Below are 26,327 nucleotides of genomic sequence, written 5' to 3'. Positions count from 1 at the left end.
GCTGAGCCTGCGCGTCCAGAGCCTGTGCTCCGCAACGGGAGAGGCCACAACAGTGAGAGGCCCACGTACCACCCAAAAAATAAATAAATAAATAAAATGTATATGAGGGGCTTATTTTTCCTTTAGGTAAAGCCAACAAAGATAGTCATTCCAATTACAGGTGAATTTAGGATGAATTATGTGTGGCAAATGGTGCTGTCCAGTCCATTTACCTAAGGACTATTTATCATTTATCTTTAGAACATGTATGAATGGATTATACCTAACTGACTATATGAAACCATAAAATGTCTTTCTGTCTTTGCAATCTCTTTCATGGGTTGCCTATGATGCACATCAGATCCTGGCTTAATGCTTATTAAATAATAAAACAGTTTCCTTTACCTACAGTTTCTATGGTGAGGTTTTCTGGGTTAGCATGTGATTTTGTTTTTAATTTTATTTTCCCAACAACAACCACATACAGAATTATAATTTTTTTCTTAGTGGAAAGTATTTCTATTTTTAAAAGTTTTGTTTTGTTTTTATATTAAGGTTTGGTGGTGAAACAACTGGATGTGGGAGAAATACAAGGAAAATTGGAAAAATATACAGTGGACTATTGTGAAGGATGCAAAGCCTAAATAATCCTTTACTTCATGAGTATTCTTACATTATATAACATTAAAAAAAGAAAAAAATATATAAATATAGTTTCTCGCTTGGAGTGGCTATAGTAGAGTTCTTTATGGTATAATATAGACTAGATAATCCATAAATTCTCTTCTAGCCACATGATTCTTTTTTATATATTATCCATGTTGAAAAAAAAAGATATTTTTCATTAACAGCTCCTTGACTCTTCCAAATGGCCTTTCAATCACCACATAATTGAATAAAAAAAAAAAAGTCTGATGAAAAACTAGAGGAGTTTAAATTATACAAGTTTAAATTAATCCTACCTTTAGAACATAGATTCTCTTTTGAAATCAGCATTTTAACCTTTCCATAAATTAATCAAGAAAATATTGTAAAGTAGATTTATATAAATGGCAAACTAAATATTTATAATTTAAAAGAAATGATACAAATTTTACTTTTACTTGTAAGTATTCTTAAAATTCTAACATGATTCAAGCTCAAATTCTCCAGAATAAATCTACTGTGTAGATCATGTACACAGCTATTATTTGCTTTATGAATTCTCATATGCATGTGTAAAGTCAAAGTCATACATCAACACTAAGATAAATATAGATACCCACACTATATCTATATGTCTTCAATCCCATTTACCCATTAATAGAAATCTCTTGCATTCCTATACACTAACAACAAAAGACCAGAAAGAGAAATCAAGGAAACAATCCCATTTACCATCACATCAAAAAGAATAAAATACCTAGGAATAAACCTACCTGAGGAGACAAAAGACCTGTACTTCAAAAAAAGACCTGTACTCCAAAAACTATAGGATGCTGAAGAAAGAAATAAAAGATGACACAAAAAGGTGGAGAGATATAACATGTTCTTGGATTACAGGAATCAATATTGTGAAAATGACTATACTACACAAAGCAATCTACAGATTCAATGCAATCCCTATCAAACTACCAGTGGCATTTTTCACAGAACTAGAACAAAACATTTCACAATTTGTATGGAAAGACAGAAGATCCCAAATAGCCAAAGCAATCTTGAGAAAGAAAAGCAGAGCTGAAGGAATCAGGCTCCCTGACTTCAGACAATACTGCAAAGCTACAGTAATCAAAACAGTATGGTACTGGCACAAAAACAGAAATATAGATCAATAGAACAGGATAGAAAGTCCAGAGATAAACCCACGCATCTATGGTCACCTTATCTTTGACAAAGGAGGCAATAATATACATTGGAAAAAAGACAGTCTCTTCAATAAGTGGTGCTGGGAAAACTGGACAGCTACATGTAAAAGAATGACATTAGAACACTCCCTAACACCATAGACAAAAATAAACTCAAAATTAATTAAAGACCTAAATGTAATGCTGGATACATAAAACTTTTAGAGGAAAACATAGGCAGAATACTCTTTGACATAAATGGCAGCATGATTTTTTTCAATCCCCCTCTAGAGTAATGAAAATAAAAACAAAAATATACTGAGACCTAATTAAAGTTAAAAGTTTTTGCATCACAAAGGAAGCCATAAACAAAACAAAAAGAGAACCCTCAGAATGGGAGAAAATATTTGCAAATGAAGCAATGGACAAGGGACTAATCTCTAAAATATACAAACAGCTCATGCAGCTCTATGTTGAAAAAACAAAAAACCCAATAAAAAATTGAGCATAAGATGAAATAGACATTTCTCCAAAGAAGAAATACAGATGGCTAAAAAGCACATGAAAAGATGCTCAACATCACTAATTATTAGAGAAATGCAAATCAAAATTACAATGAGGTATCACCTCACACCAGTCAGAATGGCCATCATCAAAAAAGCTACAAACAATAAATGATGGAGAGATTGTGTAGAAAAGGGAACCCTCCTACACTGTTGGTGGGAATGTAAATTGATACAGCCACTAGAGAACAGTATGGAGGTTCCTTAAAAAAAAAAAAAAAAAAAAAAAACTAAAAATAGAGCTACCACATGATCCAGCAATCCCACTCCTGGGCATATATCCGGAGAAAACCATAATTCAAAAAGATACATGCACCCTGGTATTCACTGCAGCACTATTTACAATAGCCAGGACATGGAGGAAACCTAAATGTCCATCAACAGAGGAATGGATAAAGACGATGTGGTACCTATATACAGTGGAATATTTCTCAGCCATAAAAAGAACGAGGGCTTCCCTGGTGGTGCAGTGGTTGAGAGTCCGCCTGCCCATGCAGGGGACGCAGGTTCGTGCCCTGGACCAAGAAGATCCCACATACCGCGGAGTGGCTGGGCCCGTGAGCCATGGCCGCTGGGCTTGTGCGTCCGGAGCCTGTGCTCCGCGACGGGAGAGGCCGCGGCAGTGAGAGGCCCATGTACCGCAAAAACAAAAAAAAGAAAGAAAAAAAAAAAAGAATGAAATAATGCCATTTGCAGCAATATGGATGGACTTAGAGATTGTCATACTGAGTGAAGTTAAGTCAGACAGAGAGAGACAAATATATGATATTGCTTATATGTGGAATCTAAAAAAAGGGTACAAATGAAATTATGTACAAAACAGAAAAAGAGTTACAGATGTAGAAAACAAACTTATGGTTACTGGAGCGGGGGAAGGAGGGGAGGGACAAATTGGGAGATTGTGATAGACATATATACACTACAGTATATAAAATAGATAACTAATAAGGACCTACTGTATAGCACAAGGAACTCTACTCAATATTATGTAATGGGCTATATGGGAAAAGAATCTAGAAAAAGAGTGAATATATGTATATGTATAACTGATTCACTTTGCCGTACACCTGAAACTAACACAACATTGTAAATCAACTATACTCTAATAAAATTAATTTAAAAAATTAAAAAAAATAAACTCATCCTAGGATTAAAATTGGGAAAAAAAAAAAAAGAAAGTGATGGCATTAGGAGGAGGGGCCTTTTGGAAGTGATTAAGTGATGAGGACAAAGCCTTCATGAATGGGATCAATCTCCTTATAAAAGACACTCCAGAGAGCTACCTTGCCTCTTCTGCCATGTGAGGACACAGCGAGAATTCAGTGGTCTACAACTCGGAAGAAGGCTCTCACCAGACATCTACCAGTACCTTGATCTTGGACTTCCCAGCCCCCACGACTTTGAGGAATAAATTTCTGTGGTTTATAAGCTCCCCATTCTATAATATTTTTGTTAGAACAACCCAATTAGACTAAGACAGGGAGGTAGCTGGAGGAGGTGCAGATATTAAAGACAGTGTCACTTATTCTTTGTAAGCATAATACTGAGCAGCATCTCGTGCCTGTGCATAGTGTACTGACACAACAGTATTTGTTGATTTGATGTGGAGTTTAGATTCAGGTTGTATTTTGGAAGAGGAATCATTGCTCATACAACCAGCAGGATTTTAGTCTTTACTATCTTGAAATCTTCTTTATCCCATACCTTTATTTGCATAAATAAGACAATAAAGCAGTTGAAGATAATATAAAAACTAGATCCCTCGTTAAATTAAAGTGAAAGATGCAGAGAAAAGAGTGATTTGATAAGTGATATATGGTATTAAATTTAATGTTTAATTAATAATACGAGGCAAAAAATGATGCTACATCAAATGGATAAAGAGAATAACTAATGAGGATGAAATTCAAGAGAAAATGGCTGATTAAAACTCACTTTATTCCCTAATTTTGGTTATGACCAAATAAAGAAATAAAGAATTAAAGACAAAATGACTGTGCTACTTAGACTAAGTTGTTTGGCATTATTCTTTAGGTAGTATTTCTAAACTAAAAAGACACAGATAGTATTAACAAGTCTCATATGCTGTTAAATCTGCAATTTTCTTAATTCAAAATATACATTGGATCCATGCTGAAACTATAAAAATGTATAATTACTTTGAAGAATCATTTTATTTACAATGAGTTTTTCATATACTATGTTAAGGCTGTATATAAAATCCCGAGCAACAATTTGTCAGAGAGATACATTGTGGACTGCATCTGATTTTCCACCAACCGAATATAATTAATTGGTTGTAGTGCTACAGATATGAGATTATGAGCTAAATAACACAAACACAAAGGCTCTCTCTTATTGAGCAATCATAATCTTCTGTGGCTTCTTTCCAACTCTGTTTAGCATGTGAACAAGACATTTTCTGTTGAATTAAACTAACAAAGGGGATGATTGAGCATTTAAACTCCAAGGACTATTCTTGGAGGGTGTTACATACTGCTTCAAGATTCTTAATGACTTCAGTAGAAATGGCATAATCTTCCTTCCCACTTTGAAAATTGGCTTTTTAAAAATGGTTACCATCAGCCAATATATAATTTAAAATGATAGAATGAAAATGTAATTGTTTCTATTTTTACATTAATGGTACTGTGTAATATCAATTATTTTACAACATATGATTTTTAAAATTTAGGATTGATTCTATAGCATTAGTCTATTTTATATTAGTTTTCTGAAAGTAAACTCTTATTCAAAAGGAAATGTAAGTGAAATACTATTGGATTCTAAATGGTATTTTTAAAATGTTTGAAGTTTGTATTCACTATATGTGAAGTCATTTCATTAACCAAAAAGGTGATTTTTAAAAAGTCAGATCATTAAATCTTAGTATTGAGAATTTGATTTGTCATATTTTCCAGATGGTAAACTCTTGTGTTGGCATCAATTTGAAATTATCTGGTGTAGTGCTAATTTTCTTTTCTGACAAGCATTTTCTTTGTATTTATCATTAAAAAAAAGGCATTAACATTATGGTTAATTGGGGGTAGTCATGTGATAGAAAATGCAGATCATTTGGAAGCATTAAGTTTCGGCAGGTTCAGCCCAAATTCCCCTACATTAAGATTAGATAAAGTGCTCTCAAGACAATAAACTGATTACGACAACCAAACAGTACAAGCAAATTTATTAGATGAATGACTTGGGAAATTGAACAATAAAAAAACAGAGGTAACATAAAGTTCCAAAACAGTGAACAAAGAATATTTGAGTTAGATGTATTTTATCTGCTTATAATAACTTAACTAAAAATAACAAAAAATTAAAATACACTACATATATACCAGAGTCAATAGGGGTTAACTGTTAAAAACAAAAAAAACAGGTATGTACACAATCAAACCCTTTGTATATTTCCATTCAGTATGAATGAGTGCTGTTAACATGGTTTTATTCCTTCAGATCTTGTCCTACGTATATATATATATTTTTTTCTTTTGTTTTGAACATGAATGATACCATGTTATAAGCAGCTTTTGCTACTTGTTTGATTCTTTCAACAATTATGAACATTCATCCATGTTTATATATACAAAATTACATTCTTTTTAATTGCACTTCATTTTAATTTAATTATTAAATATTTCCAAACTGAGGGAATTTAGAAGTTTGTTTATTTATTTATTTTTTTATATTATAAGCAATGCTTTGAAGAACAGGCACATATTTTTATTTTTGCAAAACAATATTTCTGTGGGACAGATTCCTAGAAGTAAAATATGAAGCTAAAAGTTATGAACTTTTGGCTTCCCTGGTGACGCAGTGGTTAAGAATCCGCCTGCCAGTGCAGGGGATATGTGTTCGAACCCTGGTCCGGGAAGATCCCACATGCCGTGGAGCAACTAAGCCCGTGCGCCGCAACTACTGAGCCTGTGCTCTAGGGCCCGCGAGCCACAACTACTGAAGCCTGCGCGCCTAGAGCCCATGCTCCGCAATGAGAAGCCACCACAGTGAGAAGCCCGAGCACCACAACGAACAGCAGCCCCCGCTCTCTGCAACTAGAGAGAAGCCCATGTGCAGCAACAAAGACCCAACGCAGACAAAAATAAATAAATACATAAATAAATTTATTTTTTAAAAAGTTATGAACTTTTTTGGTTTGTTTTGCTGTATTGGCTAAATTTATTTATTTATTTAGTTAGTTAGTTAGTTAGTTAGTTAAATTATATTTCCACTAAGAGTGAATAAGAGTACAGGACTCGAAAGGTGGGAAGGCATGAGGAACAGGCATTGGTCTTTGAGCAGGGACCTGGGAGCAGGGCAGTCTTTCATTTCACAGGAAGGAGGAGAGATAAGAAGGGTAGTGATACCACTAGCTGTACAGATATGGTGTCAGGAAGCTGAGATGTTTCTGACTAATTGCTTCTAGTTTCCTAATGGAGTATGAGATTAGATTATCAACTGGTACTAATGTGTGTGAGGAATCTGAAACTTTAGAAGGAATGAAACAGTGGTCTTAGAGTGTGGGAAAGAAGGAACTTAGTTGTGGTAGGCCCCCCTAAATCCTCCCCCCCCCAAAAAAAAAGAAGCTACCCAAATCTCTGGAACTTGTAACTGTTACTTATTTGGAAAAAGAGTGTATGCAGACATAATTAAGTTAAAGATTTTGAGAGGAAAAGATTACCTTAAATTATCTGAGTGAGTCCTATATTCCATCCTAAGTGTCCTTATAAGAGAGAGGCAAAGAGAAATAATACAGACACACAGAAAAGGCAATGTGAAGATGAAGGCAGAATGTGAAGTGATGTGGCTATTAGTTTAGACCAGCTGGGGCAGTCAATAGAATCTGGAAGAGACAAGGAAAAAATTCTCCTCTTTACAAAGCCCCTGAAGGAATCACAGCCTTGCCAGATTTCAGACTTTTTGCCACCAGCACTGAGAGAATACATTTCTATTGTTTTAAGCCAACAAGTTTGCAGTAATTTGTCACACTAAGAAACGAGTGTCCTTAAGAAACTAATACACAAGTGAAATGCATCATCCTATAATATTAAATTAACATTTGGGTTGCATAGTTATGAATATGAAGTATATTTACTTGGTCAGGTTTCTGTGGAAAGAGGATATTTGCTTTCAACCAGGACTGGAATGTTTCTAGATAAGTATGGTACTACAGAAACAGTGAGAAGTAAAGAACACAATTTAATGGTTTCAGAAGAGATTGGTTATAATAAAGGACTAAACTGGAATCTAAAATGGAAACAAAACATGAGAGAGTCATGATGAATAGTAAAAGAATTAAAGAAAAATAAATTGGATTTCTCAATAAATTGGGATTACACTTCTTGCGCAGTGCTAAAATAAGAAAGCTAGAAGGGAAGAAATAAGGTCACTGACTGGAAGCTTGCAGTAGAAATGCCACAGGAAATATAATTATTGGTGATAATAATAACATTTCCTATGTGGCCAAAATGGCATGATGGCAAAAGATGGTTGGGAGTAAGTGAAGGAAATGAGATATTCGAGTTTTAATATGGGTCATCTTCATTTAGGTTTGTATATGCTTATTTATACAGCTTATAGTGTTGTGACAGTTATAAGTTCTGAAGTTTGATTTTTCAATGGATATTGTAATGCATAGTGGGGAATGGATATTTGCTTTTGTTCTGGCTTTAAAAAAAGTCCCCCTAGCATTATTTGCCCATTTTGTGTGTGTTTATGTGTGCAAACATATCCTGATATTGATATGGGAAAATCAACTTCTATCAACTTGCTCATGGTATTTAAGTAAAGATGACTGCACCCCATTCTCACCCCCCAAATCTAGTTGTGGAATTGCTAACAGGACTAAAGCAAATTAGTACTGTCTGTTACTTTGTCATGTAATTGATTCAGTGAAGGACACATGACACAAGTCAAGTAAATAATCTAAATCTGGGGTTTGTCTTTGATCAAGAAAATGGGTGTGCTATTTCCCACTGTAAATATATCTGGACAGGCATAGCCCAGGAAACTGCTGGGAGTGCTCTTGAGACGACACGGGTAAAAATACCTAAGGATGGAGGTGACACCAAGGAAATGAAAACAAGGAACAGCAGGTGATGAGCAACTTCTATTCAGAAACTCAAACACCAAATCAAGGTTTATCTGACCCCTTAATTATTTAGCTGTTCAGGGAGTTAAAAAAATAAATTAAATTAATCCCTGTCATTGAATTAATCCCACTGGGGTAGTATTATTATTTTTCTTTGTGACATGAAATAGAAAGTACTCATTATAGACACGTGATGTTACTGTCTTGGGCCGCCACATCAGTGTCACTGGTAATCTCATTTTAAGAGGATGGATCTACTCTAAAAGTGAAGTAAGTGCTTCAAGTTCTCCCGAGTTACTGAATTTCTACTATGACTGCATCTACAGATGAAAAGCAATAAAAAAAATAATAACCCAATGAGAAAAGTCATACTATTGGCATGACATCAAATAGCACAGAATATTCATCAGCAAGCTGTGCACTATTTTGAATTCTACATCTGTATTGGTACATTATATAAATACAAATCTTGGTTTCCTACAACTAATGCTTCATTTTCCATCACTATGAGTTTACGTGTTAGATAGCACTGTAACACTGAAGACTTACAAATTAAGAATAACAACACTTATAAAAGAGCATTTTCAACAAATTAAGTTTTAAAGGTTGTTGTTGAGTACATCTTTGTAATTTGTACTAGTTATAATATTATTTTGTAGCTCTTCAAATATACATCTACAGCCTGAATTGTGAAAACTTTCTATAAAGTTACAGAAACTTAGGCTTACTAGGAAACCTCACTAAAATGGAGTTGGAAGGCCAGAAGAGGGACTTCTCACATGTGTATCCCTAGGGGTCAATACAGATTCCAACAAAAAGACATCCATCTTGCATCTCTGGCAGGAAGCGACACTACTTGACTACCACCAGCAGAAAAAAGAAAGGTTTTCTACTTGTCTGGAAACAGCTCAGCCAAAGAAAGGCTGTCACAACTCAGCCAATGAAAAGTCACTATACTTTGAACTCAATTTTCTCCAATAGAATAGCCCCTCACAATCTACCTTCTTCATAAAAGAGCTTCCTCTCCTTTGTTTTACCTTACAGGTGGTTTGCCTTTGTTTTACCAAACTGCAATTATTTGCTGCTCATAAATAAACCCATTTTGCTGGTTGTTTTCTTGTTTCAGGGTAACAAAGGTAATATCAAATGCCAATCCCTATAGCATTTGCTACAGCTTTTTTCATAGCTGTTTTCAAGCCACCTTCATTAGAGAATTTTGTTTCAGAAAAATATACCTGACCTATTTCTTCAGGCAACAATTTGCAATAACATGCTCAATGAACACTTGTTCATTGAGTTGAATTAAAGGTAGTTACATAATATAAAGTACATCCACAAGTCAGATAATTGAAAGAAAATTTTCAATCCTGAAAGCTATATATCAAGAGTAGAAGCCAGTGCTATTCAAGAACTAATGGGGCTATGCCTTGAAAACTTGTTTAGGTCTTGTCCATGATGTTACAAATATTAATTTACAAGACAAGCAGGAATGTGTTTGGGATGTTGCCTTGTCTTTTTGTCAATGTCACTATAATTCTAACTTATGGTCAGTGCATGGGAAGTCCAGTCATGTTGATTAATTTCAAAGACTTTTTTTTTTTTTTGGTGGAGTGATGACAGTAGCAGAAAAAATGGAAATATTGCTTATCTTTTATCAGATGGCATTGATTTTTCAGCTATACTCTTGAATTCCCAACTCTGCAACAGAGATAAAGAGAGGATTCAGTATTCTCTTGCTATCATGATGCAAAGAATAAAGTTGTATCAGCAGAAACTAATTTAACACAGAGACAGCCTCAAAACCTGTTAAGTTCTCCCTCAACTAAGATGGGAAGAGAGTGGGTAAATTATATATTGAAAGGGGCTAGTATTCACTAATTTTAATGGTTTTGGTTCCTTTTAAATTTGTGTACTTATTTAATTAGATTAATTTGGGATGACATTAACCAGGAATAGACATTGTCCCAATAGATTTATTTTAGAAGATCTGCATGTAAAACAATAATTTTCACAAATTATTTTAATTCAATCTTCACTTATGAGAGTAAGGGTTAACTCTATAAAGTTTGGCTGTCAAAAAAAATATTAAAACTCATTGATGCAACCTTATATGTAATTAGTAAGAACTTAAAAATGTGTATCTTACAATAAACTAAATGCATATTAAAAGAAAATATATTTTATCTCAAATCACACTTGATCAAGTAAAGGGTAGGATTCCTTTCAATATGTGTTTTAAAAATATACAGTAAGGGGCTTCCCTGGTGGCACAGTGGTTGAGAGTCCACCTGCTGATGCAGGGGACACGGGTTCGTGCCCCGGTCCAGGAAGATCCCACATGCCGCGGAGTGGCTGGGCCTGTGAGCTATGGCCACTGAGCCTGCGCGTCCGGAGCCTGTGCTCCACAATGGGACAGGCCACAACAGTGAGAAGCCCGCGTACTGCAAAAAAAAAAAAAAAAAAAAAAAAATAGTAAGTTTTATTTATTTTACCCTTTTTCAGTTAAGAATGTGTTTGAGCTTTTTTTTTTTTTTTTTTTTTTTTTTCTTTTTGCGGTATGCGGGCCTCTCACTGTTGTGGCCTCTCCCGTTGCGGAGCACAGGCTCCGGACGCGCAGGCCCAGCGGCCATGGCTCACGGGCCCAGCCGCTCCGCGGCATATGGGATCCTCCCAGACCGGGGCACGAACCCGCATCCCCTGCATCGGCAGGCGGACTCTCAACCACTGCGCCACCAGGGAGGCCCTGTGTTTGAGCTTTTAAATGTCATCAACTAGCCCTCAAGGAGGATGACTTCACTTCTCTACTATGGAACATACTTGGAAGTAGCTATAGTAAACAATATTATGTCCTAAGTAATAATAGTTCTTCCCCAAAGAATACATGACTGTCCTTCGCCTTATTGAGCAAAAATGTAAAATGTAAAATAAAAAAAAAATAGATATAATCATGCCACTCCAGATTGAATAGGTCATTAGATTGATGCATACTTTATTTGACAATTTAAAATGTTTTTGTATTTCTATTTTGGCTAAATAAATAAGAAGTTGAATATACAGCTTTTCACATAGTGCTTGTTAGTTATTTTTAAAATAAACCTGAAGTCTTTTATAAAGAAATATAATCTATTAATATCAATAAAACTACTAATTAAGGAATACAGTACTTCTTTTCTTTGAATTTTTGAATTTTATTTTATTTATATTTTATACAGCAGGTTTTTCTTAGTTATCTATTTTATACATACCAGTGTATGCATGTCAAACCCAATCTCCCACTTCATCCCACCACCACCCCCGCCACCACTTTCCCCCCTTGGTGTCCATAAGAACACAGTACTTCTAAATGTAGGCTGTACAATTAAAAATAAGGATAAATCCTAATTATGCAAAAATGGGTTGAACAACTTTAATAAGTAAAACTGGAGAAAGAGATAAAAAGGTAAGTGATTTGTAAATTATAATGTAATTGGTATTGAAATAATTTTAAAAACTCTTAGAATATATGTATTTACTACTTTGGTAAATATATTATGAAAAGAGCTTTTAGTCATATGGTAATGAGATTATGTTAGTACTATTCAGAGAGAGAAAAAAGAGAGAAAGATTTAGAGAGAGAACACCAGTGAGAGATACAGCAGCAAAAGAACAATATTGACTTTAAACAATAATAATTAAATGCTAATCTTAGTATGAAACTAACACTTTTCTTTGACACTGGGCAAAACTGTTAGTGAACATGTTGAGATTTGTACACACCTAAAAGGCAGATAATAATAACACTACAAAGGGGTGCTGCGAGGCTTAATTAATTTCTCCAGAGTACTCTGGACATGAGAAAATGCATATGCAGCATGGGCATTTCATCACTATTACTCCTCCAGGAGTTTCCTTTTGATATTGCCTACGGAGGCTACATGGTAGACTGCCAAGTTACTGAACACCCCGAAGGAGCTACAAATACCTTATTGAACAGTCAAACAAATCAATTAAAAGACAGACCTTTGGAAGAAACCTTAAGTAAATGCATGTTGGCTACTCGGGGATGAAGGAATGGATCAAATAAATTAACATTATAATTTACAGTTTAAGAGAAAATAATGTATGTATATAAGCTAAAAGTCCTGAAAGAATAGGAAGGAGGAAAAGAGGAGACAGACAAGAAAGAAAAAGAAACTATATATATATATATATATATATATATATATATATATAATATATATCTTAAGATGAAGAAAAGAAAAGGAAGTAAAGGGGGTTAATTTTGAGGGGGACAACAGGTAGATGGAGTGGGTATGGGTTAAGGTCATGTTAAATACTAGTAAATTGGCAAAAAAATAATTTAGATGGTCATCAAATTTTAAAGTGTTTGGAAAGCTGTTATCTTCAAAATTAAAAAAAAAGATTTCTGCAGCAGAATTGAAATTGCTATTCAGAAATCAAATGATTTAGTGAGTTATTTGATCAAAGAAATGATAGACCATTAGTTCTTCTAGTCAGGGCTGAATTCACAAGGTTTTTGTGACAATTTATTGAAAATATTTCCATGTAAAACACTTAGAAGGATGTTTAACAAATAGAAAGTGCTCAAAAAACTTTTTAAGAATTACCATTACTCAAATTATAATGAATACACAAGTTAAAGTTGCACTGATTTCTTACTATGTCTGTTTTTCTCTTTGAAATTAAATATTTTATAGTTAAATTATTTTTTTATTTTTTTTACATCTTTATTGGAATATAATTGCTTAACAATGGTGTGTTAGTTTCTGCTTTACAACAAAATTAGTCAGTTATACATATACATATGTTCCCATATCACCTCCCTCTTGCGTCTCCCTCCCACCCTCCCTATCCCACCCCTCCAGGCGGTCACAAAGCACCGAGCTGATCTCCCTGTGCTATGCGGCTGCTTCCCATTAGCTATCTACCTTACGTTTGGTAGTGTATATATGTCCATGCCTCTCTTTTGCTTTGTTACAGCTTACCCTTCCCCCTCCCCATATCCTCAAGTCCATTCTCTAGTAGGTCTGTGTCTTTATTCCTGTCTTACCCCTATGTTCTTCATGACATTTTTTTTTCTTAAATTCCATATATATGTGTCAGCATACAGTATTTGTCTTTCTCTTTCTGACTTACTTCACTCTGTATGACAGACTCTAGGTCCATCCACCTCATTACAAATAGCTCAATTTCATTTCTTTTTATGGCTGAGTAATATTCCATTGTATATATGTGCCACATCTTCTTTACCCATTCATCCGATGATGGACACTTAGGTTGTTTCCATCTCTGGGCTATTGTAAATAGGGCTGCTATGAACATTTTGGTGCATGACACTTTTTGAATTATGGTTTTCTCAGGGTATATGCCCAGTAGTGGGATTGCTGGGTCATATGGTAGTTATATTTCTAGTTTTTTAAGGAACCTCCATACTGTTCTCCATAGTGGCTGTACCAATTCACATTCCCACCAGCAGTGCAAGAGTGTTCCCTTTTCTCCACACCCTCTCCAGCATTTATTGTTTCTAGATTTTTTGATGATGGCCATTCTGACTGGGGTGAGATGATATCTCATTGTAGTTTTGATTTGCATTTCTCTAATGATTAAAGATGTTGAGCAACCTTTCATGTGTTTGTTGGCAGTCTGTATATCTTCTGTGGAGAAATGTCTATTTAGGTCTTCTGCCCATTTTTGGATTGGGTTGTTTGTTTTTTTGCTATTGAGCTGCTTATAAATTTTGGAGATTAATCCTCTGTCAGTTGCTTCATTTGCAAATAGTTTCTCCCATTCTAAAGGTTGTCTTTTGGTCTTGTTTATGGTTTCCTTTGCTGTGCAAAAGCTTTTAGGTTTCATTAAGTCCCATGTGTTTATTTTTGTCTTTATTTCCATTTCTCTAGGAGGTGGGTCAAAAAGGATCTTGCTGTGATTTATGTCATAGAGTGTTCTGCCTATGTTTTCCTCTAAGAGTTTGATAGTGTCTGGCCTTACATTTAGGTCTTTAATCCATTTTGAGCTTATTTTTGTGTATGGTGTTAGGGAGTGATCTAATCTCATACTTTTACATGTCCCTGTCCAGTTTTCCCAGCACCACTTATTGAAAAGACTGTCCTTTCTCCACTGTACATTCCTGGCTCCTTTGTCAAAGATTAGGTGACCATATGTGTGTGGGTTTACCTCTGGGCTTTCTATCCTGTTCCATTGATCTATGTTTCTGTTTTTGTGCCAGTACCACACTGTCTTGATTACTGTAGCTTTGTAGTATAGTCTTAAGTCAGGGAGCCTGATTCCTCCAGCTCCATTTTTCGTTCTCAAGATTGCTTTGGCTATTCGGGGTCTTTTGTGTTTCCATACAAATTGTGATTTTTTTTGTTCTAGTTCTGTGAAAAATGCCAGTGGTAGTTTGATAGGGATTGCATTGAATCTGTAGATTGCTTTGGGTAGTAGAGTCATTTTCACAATGTTATTTCTTCCAATCCAAGAACATGGTATATCTCTCCATCTATTTGTATCATCTTTCATTTCTTTCATCAGTGTCTTATTATTTTCTGCATACAGGTCTTTTGTCTCCTTAGGTAGGTTTATTCCTAGATATTTTATTATTTTTGTTGCAATGGTAAATGGGAGTGTTTTCTTGATTTCACTTTCAGATTTTTCATCATTAGTATATAGGAATGCCAGAGATCACTGTGCATTAAGTTTGTATCCTGCTACTTTACCAAATTCATTGATTAGCTCTAGTAGTTTTCTGGTAGCATCTTTAGGATTCTCTATGTGTAGTATCATGTCATCTGCAAACAGTGACAGCTTTACTTCTTATTTTCCGATTTGGATTCCTTTAATTTCCTTTTCTTCTCTGATTGCTGTGGCTAAAACTTCCACAACTATGTTGAATAAGAATGGTGAGAGTGGGCAAACTTGTCTTGTTCCTGATCTTAGTGGAAATGGTTTCAGTTTTTCACCATTGAGGACGATGTTGGCTGTGGGTTTGTCATATATGGCCTTTATTATGTTGAGGAAAGTTCCCTCTATGCCTACTTTCTGCAGGGTTTGTATCATAAATGGGTGTTGAATTTTGTCAAAAGCTTTCTCTGCATCTATTGAGATGATCATATGGTTTTTCTCCTTCTATTTGTTAATATGGTGTATCACGTTGATTGATTTGCATATATTGAAGAATCCTTGCATTCCTGGAATAAACCCCACTTGATCATGGTGTATGATCCTTTTAATGTGCTGTTAGATTCTGTTTGCTAGTATTTTGTTGAGGATTTTTGCATCTATGTTCATCAGTGATATTGGCCTGTAGTTTTCTTTGTGACATCCTTTCCTGGTTTTGGTATCAAGGTGATGGTGGCCTCATAGAATGAGTTTGGGAGTGTTCCTCCCTCTGCTATATTTTGGAAGATATAGTTAAATTATTAACTCAGAAGGTTTGATACTTTAAGAACAATCCCAAGTCATGGTTTGAGTGATACTGAATTTTTCTAAATGATTATCAAACTTGGAAGAGATCTTCCTCTCAAAATCAATTTAATATGTGAATATTGTTTGTTCCAGAGGAAGTAGCTAACTATTTTAAAATATGAGTAGCAGAGAATAATTCACTCACCAGATATTTGGCAAACAACTACTTTGTACCAGCCCTTTGTGAGATAATATTCTGGGAATAAAGATTAGAAGTTGATCTAAAGAAGTTTACCATGTAGTGAAGAGAATTCAGATACATAAATATTTTAATAAATTAGAACTGATAAGTGCTAAACAAGAATACATGACAAATGACATGAAATTCCTGAGGATATAGTTATATTTGCACTGATAATTCATAAGAGAAAAAAATTTAATAAATTACTTCCCTGTGTTATATTCATCCCTTTGTACTGTTTACAGCTTCCAAGGAAAAGGCTGTACTGTGAAAGGTCCATGAATTCAGAAGGAAGGAAGAGGTCATTGGACAGTCCTCTTTTTGTGTCTTGTTTTGAAAGTCCCTCTGGTGGTGGCAGAGAACATACATAAATTAAAAAAAAATTGTTTTCTGGGACAAAAGTGTCTAACTCTGAGAGAAATCCTTGAGTAAAAAAATAAAAATAAAAATACTTTCTATTAAAACATCCCAATTACTCTACAAATCTGGCTTGTCCTATTTACAGTTAAATATGAGCTGTATTAGATAATGGTTATTATCTAAGTCTGCTGATAAATAAACACATCTACAGAAAATCCTAGAAAAGTTAGAAAAGTACAATGTGAGTGGAAGAGAAAATTTGGTGTAAATTTGGCTTTTCTTGCCCCCAAGAATCCAGGAAACAAACAACTTGAGTATATTAAATTCCAATGGGACATTCTGATCTTGCTAATAATGAAAAAAATTCTGGATCAGAGTTTCCCATATAAGTGTTAATTAGAAGTATTCTGTATTCATATCTCAGATACCCATTTATCTTAATTTTCACTGACAAATATTTTACAATTTTATGTTCCAGTGTTGTGTGCTAGACTAAATACAAAGATAAATAAAGAGACAATTCTTGCTGACAAGCAGCTTATAGTCCAGGTGGAAGAGAGAACATGTAAACCAATTCTTGTAACCTTCAGGTTGCTAAAAGGTGCTCAGAACTTAAGGTCAGCTTTCTCCTTGAATGAGAGGTCTGGGGCTATTGGGTCAATGTCATTTTAGGAAAATATGTTTCAGGCACAGCCACTCAAATATTGATCACTGTCATACTCTCACTCACCTCGTGGAGAAATCTGCCAAGAATAACATAATACTTTTTGCTGTTTTTATTGATTTATCATCCAGCTTTGACTCCTTGGGCAGGAATTAGTTGTGGGTTAAGATGTGTGACTTTAACACAAATCCTCATCCATGCACTATCAAAATCTAAACTTTTAAATTATATACCTTAAGAAACAAGGTACACAGGAAATTGAGACCATATCTCAATTTTCTATTTTATGTGTGTTCAAGTCCTCTTCTGTTTAAATTATACTTTAGTAGCTAATTCATGTTTGGAAGCCTACCAGCTAGAATAATATTGGCATGTAAGTATACAATATATGTAGAATGGATGAATAAATGGTCTCATTGCTTTTGGATGAGTTAAACGCCAACCCCTTGTCACTGACAGATTTCCCTTAGGCCCTCAACATTTTTCCCCATATTTCTACGGATGTTTTTTACACTGCTAACATAATTAGCTTTCTTCATAAATGTTTTTGTTAAATCCTGGTAACTCTTAGTTAAAACCCCTTCCTGTGTTTTCTAGGTCCATTCACACTCTGACCTATCTGCCTAACAGGCCCACAGCATGGGTTCCTGGCATTCTAGTCACACGCACCTGCGTGCGGCCTCTTGAACACCACATTCTCTGTGCTTCTGTGTCCTTATGAGAACTCCCCTCAGCTTGCAGTATAATTTCTCCATTTCTCTGCTTGGTAAATGTACTCAATGCTTCAGGATTCCACTGGTCTATGAACTCTGTGAAGATCTGCCTATTTGGTGTTCTTTGATTTTCTTCTCTTTGCTGTTCTATAGAGTTATGGTTACCTCTATAATATTGTTAATTCAATGTTGTGTATTTATCTCCCCTGCTGGACTATGAGATAGAAACTGTACTGTCTTACAGTTTATATTTTTAGTGTAGTGCTTGACTACAGTAAACTCTATTGAATAGGCAAATGAATAAATGAATGAGTATATTTTTGTCAGGGAAGAATGGAAGGAAATCCCTGGACCCATGCCAGCAACTAGTTCCCTGACAGAAATTAGAGGTTTTTCATCTAACAGGCTCATAGAAATAGCTGAATCACTTTTGCAAAAATTTACTTTCATATCTTAATTGTTTTCTCTTTAAGATGTTTTGAAAATACTTTAATATTGTTAAATATTTACCTCTTGTGCTCACTTTTAGAAAGGTTAAGGTAAGCATCAGTGGAACTAAAAATCTAGGGGAGAGATAAGACTTGAAGTAAGGCAGAAATAATTAACTGGATGAACCACTGGGCAGCTTTCTGTATCTAGCACAATTTGCTTGAAGGGAAGGCATATGCAAATGTAGATACAAGAAAACACTGCATATAAAAGGGCATATTATTTCTGAAAACTTCTGAGAACTTGACAGGATACCAAATTTAGTAATAGGTGGAGAAGCAAGCATTTAATTAGCACCATTTATGACATACTCCCTCTCTGGAAGATTTTTGGAATTACCTAAACTAGAGCTTCATCTCTTTAAGGCTTTAGTCTTTTGTTAAAAATGCTGAAGCTTTTCAGAGGTAATGTATTGATTACTAATTGGTGTTTGACACTTGAGATGAGATCAGGCGTGTTCAGGGTGCCATGGCCATAGGTAAGTGCTGGACACTTTAAAGTGATCCATAGCTAAAGGCAGATTTTCTTGAAAGGTAAAGGATAGAACTTGGCACAGAAATTTTAAAGGAAAAAGTGCTATGACAAGTTAACATAAGTCCTGGCTTGCCCTGGACAGTTTCAGTTTATGCCTATGGTGTCACTGTTGTTATTAATAGCATCCCATATCATTCTCAGAAGTGCCCTGGTTTGAACAATAAACTATACTGTCACCTCAACAATGAGGCAAAAGAAAAATGGGAGTGATGAGATACATAATAAAGCTGCTGGATGTGCCAAAACCAAATATAGACTTCATAACGAGTGACCCTGATTCCTTAGGACTAATTCCTACTATTCTAAAGGAAGCTTTAGCTGCATATCTCATTTATGCAGTTAAGGAATATGATAACAATGAAGAAAAACCTTTCTTGACTTTTTCCAAGTAGTGAGTTTATGAATCCATTACAATAGCTTATATTTCCGCCCATGCAGATCTTTATTACAGATTAAAACATTTAGTGTCTGAAGTAGATTATTTATTAATGTAAATTATTGTATAAAATCATCTCCTATTCTTAGAACTATGATTGCATTCTGATGATACTTTGATTGATAGCTAGATGAAAAACAGTCTTGATCAGTAATGAACATGTAAGTGTACAGTGATATAACCTGACCTTGGTTTATAAATTGTGGTATCACTGCTGCAGATGAATGTTGGGGGGAGGGGAGATTAGTTCAGGGTTCCATAAAAATATGGAACAATATGGTCCTGGAACAAAAAACAGAAGTATATATCAATGGAACAGGACAGAAAGCCCAGAGATAAACCCACGCACCCATGGTTAACTAATCTATGACAAAGGAGGCGAGGATATACAATGGAGAAAAGACAGTCTTTTCAATAAGTGGTGCTGGGAAAACTGGACAGCTACGTGTAAAAGAATGAAATTAGAACACTCCCTAACACCATACACAAAAATAAACTCAAAATGGACTAGAGATCTAAATGTAAGACCGGACACCATAAAACTCTTAGAGGAAACCATAGGAAGAACACTCTTTGACATAAATCACAGCAAGATCTTTTTTGATCCACCTCCTAGAGTAATGGAAATAAAAACAAAAATAAACAAATGGGACCTAATGAAACTTAAAAGCTTTTGCACAGCAAAGGAAACTTCAAACAAGACGAAAAGACAACTCTCAGAATGGGAGAACATATTTGCAAATGAATCAACAGACAAAGGATTAATCTACAAAATATATAAACAGCTCATGCAGCTCACTATTAAAAAAACACACAACCCAATCTGAAAATGGGCAGAAGACCTAAATAGACATTTCTCCAAATAAGACATACAGATGGCCAAAAAGCACATGAAAAGCTTCTCAACATCACTAATTATTAGAGAAATGCAAATCAAAACTACAGTGAGGTATCACCTCACACCAGTTACAATGGACATCATCAGAAAATCTACAAACAACAAATGCTGGAGAGGGTGTGAGTAAAGGGAACCCTCTTGCACTGTTGGTGGGAATGTAAATTGATACAGCCACTATGGAGAACAGTATGGAGGTTCTTCAAAAAACTAAAAATAGAATTACCATATGACCCAACAATCCCACTACTGGGTATATACCCAGAGAAAACCATAATTCAAAAAGACACATGCACCCCAATGTTCATTGCAGCACTATTTACAATAGCCAGGTCATGGAAGCAACCTAAATGCCCATCAACAGATGAATGGATAAAGAAGATGTGGTAAATATATGCAATGGAATATTACTCAGCCATAAAAAGGAAGAAATTTGTGTCATTTGTAGAGACACAGATGAATCTAGAGACTGTCATACAGAGTGAAGTAAGTCAGAAAGAGAAAAACAAGTATCGTATATTAACGCATATATGTGGAACCTAGAAAAATGGTACAGATGAACCAGTTTGCAGGGCAGAAATTGAGACACAGATGTAGAGAACAAACGCATGGACACCAAGGGTGGAAAGCAGCAGGGGTGGTGGGGGTAGTGGTGTGATGAATTGGGTGATTGGGATTGACATGTATACACGGATGTGTATAAAATGTATGACTAATAAGAACCTGCTGTGCAAAAAATAAATAAAATAAAATTCAAGGGAAAAAAAAGAAATAAGTATATCTGAAAACAAAAGCACACATATCTTAGGATTTAAAAATTTTGCACATAATAAGGTTGCACAGAATTTACTGGCTGTTTTTATAAACAGAATGAGGTATTAGTCAGTCTCTAAAGATGAGTGCAAAGAGGAAAAGCCATACACACACAAAAATACATATATCTGTACTAAGACCTAGAGCACCAACAATTAAGAAAGAAATGTGAAAAAAATGTGTAAAACAGCTATGATTTCACCACTACAAAATTATTAGCCAGGGATGAAATCATTAGCCACTTAACAATCTCTTGGCAATATTAAGTTTTCAACTTTCAGTCTAAATGTCTATGAGCAATACAATCACTTCCTTTACTCCAGTTCGTCTGCATGGTTCTGTGGTAAATATTCAACCATACCTTTTTGAAGGTTTCAGTAGAAATTAACCAAGATACTGCTTGCTATTCTTTGCTGAACGTCTCAATTATACAGCTTCACATACATTTTGCAACCCAAGTCAGAGATGTTACAGAGCATGCAATTTTAAATTAGCAAAGATTTCACTCAAAAAAAAGCATTCAAGTTCACACAATTTAAGTCTACAATAACTTTTAAAATTTAACCTTTAAATATTTATCAGGCAAACTCATTCTTTCCTTGGTAATAAAACTGGTCATGTTAATAAGCCCAAGGGCAGGTAGAGAAAAAAGACCAGGAAGAATTATAATATTTTCTTAAAGAACCTTGCCTAATCAGGGAATTTAATAATTAGCTATTTCTCTACTAACTGAATGCTGCTGAATTTGTCAAAAGCAATTTAAATATATTTAATAGCTATGTCAAGTTAAGTGAAATCATGTACTTGTCAAAATAGTTCACAAAAAATTGGTTCTGCATCAAAGATACTGAAAAAGAGTCAATTAGTTGGGTTTAATGAGAATAGAAAAAGGACAAACTACTGTCCTGAACAGTCCGTGTATGTAGTAACCATATTTCCTCTTTGTTGAGTGGCAGTCCTACAGTGCTTGCTAGATCCATGGAATCTATTTTCAATCTGTACTGTATGTCGATTTGTGGTGGTGTCAAAACCACTAAAGGAAAACATTTTCTCCATATCTTCAAGCATGTCAGCAAACAACCCACCTCCAAAAGAAAACTCCTGGAAATGGTGCCTTAGTCTACTGGAACCATCCTGGCATGTCTGGAAGTGATCTGCAAAACGCTTCGTGGACCGAGTGTTTTGGTTTTGACCAAAAAAAACAAAGTCTTTAAGTAAGTCATCAAAATTGAAGTTAAATGACTGCTCAGAAGGACTTCCACTAGCTCTTTGTCCTTTACCATTAGTAAGAGCACTATGTCCAAGTGTATCATATTCTTTTCATCTATTAGCATCTGAGAGTGTTTCATATGCTTCTTCAATCTCTCTGAATTTTGCTTCAGCATCAGGTCTCTTATTTTTATCAGGATGGCACTTCATGGCCAACTTGTGAAAGGTCTTCTTGATTTGGCACTCTGATGCTGACTTTCGCACACCTAAGATACCAGAGTAACTTTCTGAGGCCAAAATTAATTCGGTTACCATTAAAATGCAGTTTTCAAAGATGAAAACTGACTGGGGAGTATTCATTTCTAATATCCCGACCCCGGCACCCTACGCGCACGTGGAAAACTGTTGTTGCTGCTCAGCCTGGCGTCACTTCCGGCCCCAACCCCTGAAAGGGCAGCGCTGAAGCCCACAAATGTTTTTAATGGCACCTAGAATGATGAATCCTTTCCAGAAGGTTTTCAATTTACTTTCCCCAGATCCATCAGATGAATCACTATCTATGGCAGCTATAGCCTTTTCAAATGTATTTCTTAAATAATAAGACTTGAAAGTCAAAATTACTCCTTGATCCATGGGCTGCAGAATGGATGTTGTGTTAGCAGACATGAAAACTACATTCATCTTGTACACCTCCATCAGAGCTCTTGGATGACCAGGTCCATTGCCAATGAACAGTAGTATTTTTAAAGGAACTGTTTTTTTTGTTTGTTTTTTGTGTTTTTCCTGAGCAGTAGGTCTCAACAGTGGGATGAAGATATTCAGTAAACCATGTTGTAAGCAGATGTGCTATTTTTAGGCTCTGTCGTTCCATTCATAGAGCACACGCTGAGTAGATTTAGCATAATTCTTAAGAGCCCTGGGATTTTCAGAATGGTAAATCAGCACTGGCTTTAAGTCACCAGCTGCATTTACCCCTAACAAGAGAGTCAGCCTGTCCTTTGAAGCTCTGAAGCCAGGCGTTGACTTCTCCACTCTAGCTATGAAAGTCATAAACAGCATCTTCTTCCAATATAAGGCTGTTTTGTCTGTACTGAAATTCTGTTATTTAGTGTAGCCACCTTCACTGATTATCTTAGATAGATCTTCTAAATAACCTGCTGCAGCTTCTGCATCAGCACTTGCTGCGTCACCTTGCACTTTTATGTTACGGAGACGGCTTCTTTCCGTAAACCTCATGAACAGCCTCTGCTAACTTCAAACTTTTCTTCTGCAGCTTCTTTACCTCTCTCAGCCTTCACAGACTTGAAGAAAGTTAGGGCCCTGTTCTGGATTAGGCTTTGGCTTAAGAGAATGTTGTGACTGGTTTGAATTTCTTTCCAGAGCACTAAAACCTGCTCCATTACCAGCAATAAGGCTGTTTCACTTTCCTTATCATTTGGGTATTCACTGGAGTAACACTTTTAACTATCTTCTAGAACCTTTTCTTTGCATTCACAACTTGGCTAACTGGTACAAGAGGCCTAGCTTTTGGCCTGTCGTGGCCTTCTATATGCCTTCTCAGTAAGCTTAATCATTTCTAGCTTTTGATTTAAAATGAGAGACTGTGACTCTTCCTTTCACGTTAACACTTAGAGGTCACTGCAGGGTTATTAGTTGGCCTAATTTCAATATTTTATTCTCAAGGGTCTATAATTTGTATGCATGTACACTTTTTTATTTTCTTTTCCTAAGTCAGTTGCCTAAAAATTTAATCATTTGTTCTCTTACCTTTTAAACTTCTTGTTTTAGCAATTCAGCTTCCATTCTCAACTTACCAGTGAAGTCTATGATAAATGAATAAATCCACAAGTGCATTTCGTACAGCTTTTTAAACATTCTTTCCATAATGCAACTAAAAGCAGTGCTCTTTGAAAATAGTCACGTTTTTGATCATATACATATCAATCAATAATATATAATAATAAGATAATACTTATTTTTTCTCAAGAATTATGCGTGTTTTATATGTATTACCTCATTATCTATGAAACAAATCTTATATGTTACCCAGTCTTAAAGCTGAAAAAAAATTGAGGTTTATGTTGATCTTTTCCAAGATCACACAGCTAGTAGAGTTGAATCAAGAATTAAGATGTGCTATATACAATGGAATATTACTCAGCCATAAAAAGAAATGAAATTGAGTGATCTGTGGTGAGGTGGATGGATCTAGAGTCTGTCATACAGAGTGAAGTAAGTCAGAAAGAGAAAAACAAATACCGTATGCTAACGCATATATATGGAATCTGAAAAAAAAAAAAAGGTACTGATGAACCTAGTGGCAGGGCAGGAATAAAGACGTAGACATAGAGAATGGACTTGAGGACATGGGGTGGGGAGGGGGAAGCTGGGGCGAAGTGAGAGTAGCAACGACTTATATACACTACCAAGTGTAAAATAGTTAGTGGGAAGCAACAGAATAACACAGGGAGATCAGCTCACTGCTTTGTGACAACCTGGAGGGGTGGGATAGGGAGGGTGGGAGGGAGGCTCAAGGGGGGGGGATATGGGGATATATGTATGCATATGGCTGATTCACTTTGTTGTAGAACATAAACTAACACAGTATTGTGAAGCAATTATACTCCAATAAAGATCTATTAAAAATAAAAGAATTTAGGGCCTCCCTGGTGGCGCAGTGGTTGAGAGTCCGCCTGCCGATGCAGGGGATACGGGTTCGTGCCCCGGTCTGGGAGGATCCCATATGCCGCGGAGCGGCTGGGCCCGTGAGCCATGGCCGCTGGGCCTGCGCGTCCGGAGCCTGTGCTCCGCAACGGGGGAGGCCACAGCAGTGAGAGGCCCGCATACCACAAAAAATAAAAATAAAAAAAAAAATAAAAAAAAAAATAAAAATAAAAGAATTTGGATGTGCGGCTTGACTACATAGCCCATGCTTTCAAGCAATACTACTGTCCTTGGTTGGCTACACTGCCCCTTTTAATGTGTTACATATAGTAACTCAATTTTCTGTTCTTTGTAGTAATATTTTATAAATAAATAGGAATTAAATGACAAAACATGTTCAATCTTCTTTGTTAATGGTAAGTATTGCAATTAAAATAAAATATATTAGCTTCATAAGAGAATAGAAAAAGAATGCTGACCTTTTAGGAGGAAAGTATTTCCAACTGTTTACCATTTTAAGGAAAATAATTAAATATTCAATAGGCTGAATGCTATTAGATGGAAGATTGAATATTCCTTTGCAATCTAAATTCTAAGTGTGGCCAGAGGCACTGTGAACAGTTTAAAGAATAAAATCTCTAGCCTGAGTAACTGAAATGTGCTTTTTACAATTCAGGAGAGACAAATACACATCAGAACTGATATGCTTATCAAATATAACATCATTAGGTCATAGTGATGAAGAATGAAGAGAGACAGAAATTTCAGGCTTCTGGATTTTTCTCCTGGAAAAATCCTATTTTCCTGGATTAAATAATATTTTAGGACAATACATAATAAGAAAAAAAATCTGTGGCATATGTAGTCAGATAGTGTTTTAATTTATGGTTTATTAAATTTATATAACTATTTTACAAGCATGTATCTAACTTCCAACTGAAAAGCTGAATAGTAGCTAACTGCAGAGATAAGTTCACTTTCACTGGTATTAAATTAATTTATCTTCTCTTGATTAAATAGACAAGCAGAATTCTAAAAAATTATTTCTCAGTTGTCAGGTCCAAGAACAAATTCTTAGACTAGTTTTATAATTTTATCAGATAAAATTTTGAATGTTAATCCTGGATATCCCCATTCAACTCCACCTTTTTAAAGAAAGGGAAATTAAGATCCAGACTATTGAGTTTGCCAGGAAATTATTCATTCAATGAGTATTTATGGACTACCTATTATAAGTAACTTAGACACTCTTATATGTTACGACACAAATTCCCAGCCCCTGTTGAACATAATTTCTAATGGATGACATCTGGATTAATGGCAGAACTGAGGTAGACTACACTTTACACTCTTTTTACTAAAAAGAAATGGAAAAATTCCTTTGAAATAGCTGGAAGTTTGCTTTGAAAAAAGTTAGAATTTTTAAGTTAATCATTAAGGAAATAA

The 26,327-nt window shown here is 35.3% G+C and overlaps 1 protein-coding gene and 1 pseudogene across 4 annotated transcripts in view; both read right to left on the bottom strand.

The window, feature by feature from the left end:
• Positions 1-26,327, bottom strand: part of CSMD3 (CUB and Sushi multiple domains 3) — a gene marked incomplete at both ends in the record, with an annotated part of 1,109,686 nt that overhangs the window by 468,525 nt on the left and 614,834 nt on the right. The window lies entirely within an intron of this gene.
• LOC309791693 (dnaJ homolog subfamily B member 9-like) lies at positions 21,906-22,577 on the bottom strand (annotated as a pseudogene). Its single transcript has one exon. The product of its transcript is annotated as a dnaJ homolog subfamily B member 9-like (transcript).

This window comes from Mesoplodon mirus (assembly GCF_964341445.2).
Source record: "Mesoplodon mirus genome assembly, chromosome: 16".
In the NCBI taxonomy this organism is placed as follows: domain Eukaryota; kingdom Metazoa; phylum Chordata; class Mammalia; order Artiodactyla; family Ziphiidae; genus Mesoplodon; species Mesoplodon mirus.
Note: the sequence above shows the minus strand (reverse complement) of the source record. Positions and strands in the feature narration are given on the sequence as shown.